The sequence below is a fragment of the Gymnogyps californianus genome, chromosome 1 (genome assembly GCF_018139145.2).
Source record: "Gymnogyps californianus isolate 813 chromosome 1, ASM1813914v2, whole genome shotgun sequence".
In the NCBI taxonomy this organism is placed as follows: domain Eukaryota; kingdom Metazoa; phylum Chordata; class Aves; order Accipitriformes; family Cathartidae; genus Gymnogyps; species Gymnogyps californianus.
The window spans coordinates 168,510,521-168,517,436 of NC_059471.1; positions in this window are offsets into that span (position 1 = coordinate 168,510,521).

Here is a 6,916-nt window from a genome sequence, read left to right on the forward strand (position 1 = left end):
ATCTTTGTGAGGTTATTCTATAAATTTAGGATACAAATTTCTAATGAGACGTTGTAGTTTAGTTATGGTCTTAATTCTCAAATCTTCTCAAGTTATGCTGCAGCCAGACAGATTTCTATGTTTTAAGTCAATCTGTATACACCCAGAGTAAACACTAATGCTTATGTCAATAGGCTATCTTCATTCTTTAGCAGATCTCACGCCACCTTGTCACTGGTCCATCCAGTTACTGGTAAGGAGTCAAGCTGCAACTGTAAATAACGGATGACAAACTAAAGTGCCTGTAGTGGTCATATGTAGCCTAAATAATTTGTATTCCTGTTGATTACTGTAGTTCAAGTAAGCAATATTATGCCTCTATTCAAGCAGCCATTTAATGAAAAAAAATCAAAAGTTATTTGCTAGAGTGAAGGCCCCTACTCACAGCATCCCATTCTGATGTCCTAAGTTGGTAAAACATATAACTGGTGGGGTTTTTTTCTTCTCTCAGTACAGTTTCACCCAGTACTGCCAGTTAAGATCATTCAGAAATTGTCCAGTGACTCTTACAATTAGTGCTAAGTGAAAAACACTGCGCTTCTGTGCCTCAGTTTCCCCATTTGTACATAGGGATCATAACAACTCTTGTAAAATACTCTGGGATTTACTGAAGAACATTTTTATTATAAAATCTAGATATTACTGTGAGAATTCATTCTGTATGTGTACATACATATATCTGGTTTTTGCTGTTGAACAGACTTTCTACAATACTTGACAAAAATATAAAAATGCTTTTATGCAAAATAAAGAATCTATGGTTTGAAATGGAGTGGTAATTGCAGTAAGACTTTTATAAGATTGCGAAGGGGGGGAGGAGGAGGAAGTAAGATTACTCAGCCACAGGCTCAGCTGGCCTGGATGCACCCACTCAGTGAGTAACTCGATGACAGCAAAAGCTGTCATAGGAAGATGGTCAGCACCTGTGTTGAATTGTTCTGGGAGTATTAATTGCATAATTTGCAATTATTTTTTTACCTTTTCTGCCTACAGTGACATTATAGAGCGCTTTGTTGGTGAGTAACAAGTGTTGGTTTGTGGTTGCCTAACTTTGTTCTCAGAACCGCTGTAATCCCAGTGATGGTCATGGATTTGTGGGAGGAGGACCGTGCTCTCCATCCTGGCCTTCACATCAGTGCGGTGGGACAAGATCGGCTCAGCCAACAGAACAAGTCACTGCTGCGGGAGGGGGTAATCCTACATCTGCCACATCTCACTCTGTTTCCTACTGCTTCTCTTGTGCCAGCTCTGATGCCTCAGTGAGCTGGTCAGAAAGGTAACTCAGTCAAAAAAACCCCAACCCTGTACCCCAATAGAAGGAGGGGATCAGGAATATAGGGCAGAGCACAGGGAAAGGGAGGAGGAGTTCAGTGTTGCCTGCAGCTTCTCCAAAAGTATAAGAGGCATCCAAAGTTGGGTCAATAACTCATGGATACTACAAGGGGCAATTTCACTCCCACTTGTGTTACTTACCTTTTGTTGTCTCTGGTGCTTGCTAGACCCCATTGTAAGCCAAATCAATTCACCAGTCCAGCAGAAGACCAGACTAAACGGCTGTATTTCTGCCAAGTTAGTGCATTGAATCAGCTCAGCAGAATCTGACAAGCCCCAGGAGTGAACAGTGGGGAAAACGCTGTGCGTGAGGAAGGAGGGTAGAAGGAATGAGATGGGAAGGGGAAGTAAGAAGTCCTCTTTTTGACAGATTGACTCAGCTGTCTGGTATAACTTGACCTCAAATATGTGGTTTCACACTATCCCTAATGCAGTGAACTATAGACAGTCCCTTTCTCACACCCTCAGGTATGGGTTCCTGTCCTCTTTCTTGTGCCAGACCTACACAGCTGCGCAGCTGCCCGTGGTTCACATCAGCTCACTGCTCAATCGTTCACGCTTTTGATCAGCTCATCCTCTGTGCAATCATGATGTGAGCTGAGGGAGCAGCGGTGTGTGGCAGAGGAGGAGGGCAGGAGCCCTCTTTAGCAGCAATGCAAATACAAAGTGGTGTAACCCTGACATGAAACTACGCCCTGAATAACCACTGTGGAGGCAGGCCTTGGGGGAGCTGGGCTGTAGGAATGAACTCTGATTTAAATGGGGACTACAGGTGACACCAGTCTTACTGAACACTGTACCTAAATTTCCTCTGAAATGCAAATATAAATGTTGCTTTATAAAAGCCAACCAGCAGCAACTGTAGCGTGCCAAGATCGCTTTTCTAAAATGAACCTGCATTTTCAGGCGCTCTGAACTCAGAAGCAAAGCATCAGGGAGCTGCAAGGGTGGCACTGCTCCCTCAGGGCGAGCGAGCCGGGAGCCAAGGGCACCCCAAGGCGAGCCAAGCGGTGACCCCACCAACGGGGCGCAGCCCCACTGCGCCAGAGGCAGGTGAGCGGAGCAGGGTGGTTACTGCAGCGGGGCCTGCCGATGGTCTAGGGATCATCAGGCAGGACACGGTAACAGGCCAGGTCTGAGGCTGGTCCAGGAGCCCCCGACAGTCAGGTAGGCGCAGCCGAGGTGTAGCTCAGGAAGGACTGAACCCCCAGGCCCGTCAGAGGGTGAGGGTGGAGGCCCCTGTTGAGGCCCTCACAGCAATTAAGTATTTGTGCACTCAGCACCCTGACACAAAGCTGTGGAGTCGAAATAGCATCTAACAAAGCCTTTACTGATCTAAGGGCAGTACAACCATCCACAGTCCTGTCTGATATCCTTGAACTGTTTATCAGCATATATCTGAAAAAATACAGGCATGTAATATTCCCAGATTTTCTCACATTCTGCCTGAGGTGCAGGGTTTATTTCAGGATATTAAGGGAGCAAACAGGTAGCAATCGCCAGTGCTGAGAGAGCATCAAACAGAACTCCAGGCAATGAGCCTAATGAAAAATTTCAATTTAATTTAAACAAAAATATCAATCTAAATGACTTCCAAACACACATCATCTAAATCTTTCAGCCCAGCAAAAGAAAAATACCAGGTTGAGTCAGGGAGGGCAGCTGTCTAAATGAGGACACATGACTTCATTAATTACAATACTTGGGATGAAAGGAGATTTTTTTTTCCATCAAACCTTTATTTTACCAAAAAAAAAAAAAAAGGATTGTTGAAACACTCTGCAAGTTTTGACAAACTACACGTGTAGCACTGTGGCAAGCTAGTTTTTCGGATCCACTTTTTCTTTTCTCCTTTTCTCCTCTCTGTCCCCCCTCCCATGCCCTCCAAGAAACTTTTAATTCTTTTAAAGTGGTTTTAATGGCACTGTCATATGTTTAATGGTATACATGGTTCTGAAAAACTGTATGGATAAAGAATCCCTGTGCCATACTGCTCAAAATAAATAATCTGGCAGAGAAGAATAAATACATTTTAGCAACAACCTTGAACTCCAGAGCAGGAGTGCTGAAGTACCATTCTACCCAGGGAAGCGGAAAGCAGAAGCATGCTAGGCTGGATCACCCGTGGTGCTTCTCTAAGGATGTCTTCCAAGACACATGCCAAATGGAGGATATGCACACAGAGCAGTGCAGGCTGCGGTCCAGAACCCAGTTACGGTGGCAATAATGGCTGAGTGGAAAATCTTGAAGGACAGGGGTGGACACTGGAAGGTCATTGGGTTGGGAAAGCACCCGGAAAATGCAAGAACCTCCATGGGGCGTGGCTAGCTTGAGGAGACAGAGCTCCCCTAGCACTTACGTGTCTTGTTCCAGCTCTGATTCAGAGGATTAAGTTGCCTCCTTTGGAATTCTGAGAATGCTATAAAAGAAGGACAATTTTTACTATAGCTTCTCCTGGAAGATATCCCTTGGTACAGAGGGAGCGCAAAGAAGCAAAGTCTAAAGCCAGTATTCTCGAGTAGCCAGTTTGGATGGCTTTTCCAGCACCTATATGGATACTCAGGGATCTCTGCAGCAGTTCTTGTACAAGCTAGAATGACTTAGGGGAAAAAACTAAATCTTTGTAGATATGACAACAGAAAACAGTGTTTTTGTTCACTTCCATCTCCTGAGCAAGCAGACTTCAAAAGCCTCTTCCGAAGAGGAGCCAGAAAGAGGTGTCATGAAAACTGCAACTTGTTGAGTAATGAAAACTATCAAAACATAATAGCTTGCCAGATTGACTTGCTGCAACTTCAGACTGAAGCAAGATTCCTGGTCTACATCACTTGAAAGGGAACAGAATGCAACATTCATGAGCATTTGTTTGAGCCAACTATGCTCCACTCTGTTGCATCTCACAGACATAGGGCAAGGTTCAGAGAGCAGAAGTTCCAGCACTTTCAAGAAACTGAGTGGCATTTTACTTGCATTGAGCCTAAAAGCATCTTTTGGCCCATGTTTTCTTCCACTTACGCCAGTCCTTTAATGGTCAGTATTCCGGGAGAAGGGTAAAAGAAAAAAAAAAAACAGTAGGAGAAGGCAGAAACAAAAAGAAGTAATTCTGCAAGAAGTGTAACAAAAGACATGGGTTTCCAATTACTTTGGTCTTGAGGATATGGCCCAGTGAAGATTCTTTGATGCCTAATAAAGTGTTGGAGTCATGGAGTCTTTCTCCTAGTGGGATTACCAGCAACATTTTTTTTTCTTCTGTCTTCCTACTTTCATAAAATTCACAAGGAATTGCTATCTTTCACAAGGAATTGCTTCACCTCTCCAGCTTTATCTTCATATTTGTTTGATGCTGGCACGTGCATAAAAGGGTTACTAGCACAGGACAGAAGGGTGAAAAGGGATGATTTGGTTTAGGTACCATTTCTGGTCTTGGTCCCTAAACTGCGTATTATATTATGTGAAATTTAAACAACATGGAGAGAACAATTTTTAAAATAATGTAAATATTTGCATTCCTTCTACATATGTCTATACCTGCTAACTCAAAATGAAGGCTCCTACTTATAACTGGGTGTCATAGCAACATGATTGCAAATATTTTCAGTTATTCACGAAGTTTCAAGATTATATGAATGTTAATTTCCTCTTTTCACTAACCTTCTGTCCTCGTTTTTTTCTCCTGACTCCCTAAGCAAAGTTTGCTGTAATCCCATTCCTCAAAGGCAATTAGATTCTCTACCCCATGTGCATGCTGCTCAATGGTAAGCAGTTATCTATACATAGGTCAGCACTGCATTGTGGTCATCACTAGATGTTGTTAATTCATTTACACCAACCTCATGGCTCTCCCAAGTGACAGACGATTTGAGAAGGCATTACTGTATTTACGCCTTGTAAAATTTACTGCAAAGTAAGCCTTCATTTGTGAAGATCTGAGTTCTAGAAACGGGCACTAAATACAGCCTCAAAATTCTTCCAATCGAACAAGGATTGCTTGAGAGCAATTCTAGTACCACACGGGTTCTAAACCCCCCATATGAGCCCAGGCCTGAGGTTTACATTTGCCCATACAAAGAACACCTTGAATACCTTACTTTCCATATAGACTCTTTGTTTCTGCAGAGGCGTGGGAAGCTGTGCTATATGGAAGAGGTTTCATCTCTCTGTGTGTGATCTCACCTATCTGAAAAAAAACCCAAAACCCAAATCCAAAAGCAATGAAGCAGAAAATCACGAAGACTGCTGCCACCAGAATCAAACTATAAGACACTGTGCATCCTCAGGAGGAGAGCCCTATCAGCCCAGATTACAACTGTTTATTCTAAGGCACCAGATGTGCTATAGATACTTCAATATCTGTGAAGCTAGGAAAAAAACAGGCTAACATGCAGTTGATAAAACACATTATCTTCAGAGGTTTTTTTCTTCCTTACAGCTTTTTTTTCTGGAGATCAGCATTTCACCTTTTTAGATTAGATGGCAAGTACTGTGAAGGTGCTGAGTATACGAAAGTATCTACTCGGTCTAGTTTAGTAGTAGCAACAGGTTGTAATAATTAAGTAAAAAGAAAAATCCACAGTTAAAGAATAGTTCTATGTGTAACTAGCAAGACCAGATTTTGCTGAAGGACCACATCTAAACACGTCCATTTCACATGCTAATGTATGCAAATAACTCACCCATCTCCACTGCAGAATGAAGGGGTGTTATTGATGAATGCTTTACTGCAAATGTGTTTTCATGCCCTTCTCTTGGTGCTTGTCACTTTATTGTTGATTCAACTGACTTCAGAGAAAGTTACGTCCAGAAAGTTAGGAGAGCAACTAAGTGCTTAAAGGGCTGAGGATGTACACAAGACTTCACAGAGATTATGGGTTTTCATGGATTTACATGAAGTTCAGAATTACTGGTGTATTCAACAGCTGAGGATATCAAATAGTGTAGAACAACTCTGTACTTGGTAGTTGCCTTCTATAGTGCCAATGGCTTAGTGAGAAGGACAGAGAAGGAAAACTAGGTAAGTTTTTAGGAAGTATTGTGGGGAGGGTGAAGGAGGGAGGCACACCACTCTTCTGACACGTGCTTCATTTTATCGTAACCACTGTGTAATAATATAAATGCTTAAATCTTAGGATATAGAACGTTTGTAGTATCTGTGATAGGAGTGTTTCAGCAATTACACAGTCCAGATCTGCCAGTGTCAGAGGACTTTCCATTCTACCAGAGTGTACAGAAATCATGTGGATCATCTAGAAGTCCTGTTTTTAAACCAGGAGAAAACACTTGACAGGAAATCATATGTACGCAGGGTCCTATTCCTGGCTGTGCTGCTAGCCTGCTTGGTAACCTATCGCTTCATCTTTCTGTGCTTTTATTTCCCATCAATAATGATGCACAGTGCTAGATGTTACTATTACTACACAGCTGTAGTAGTGTCTTAGGATGCTCGTGTGATAATTATACTCTAACTTCTACAATATTTTTCTTTCTGCTAAAGAAGAAGGAGGTTCACTAAGCAGGTGTTATTAAGACAAAGATGTTCTAAGATATC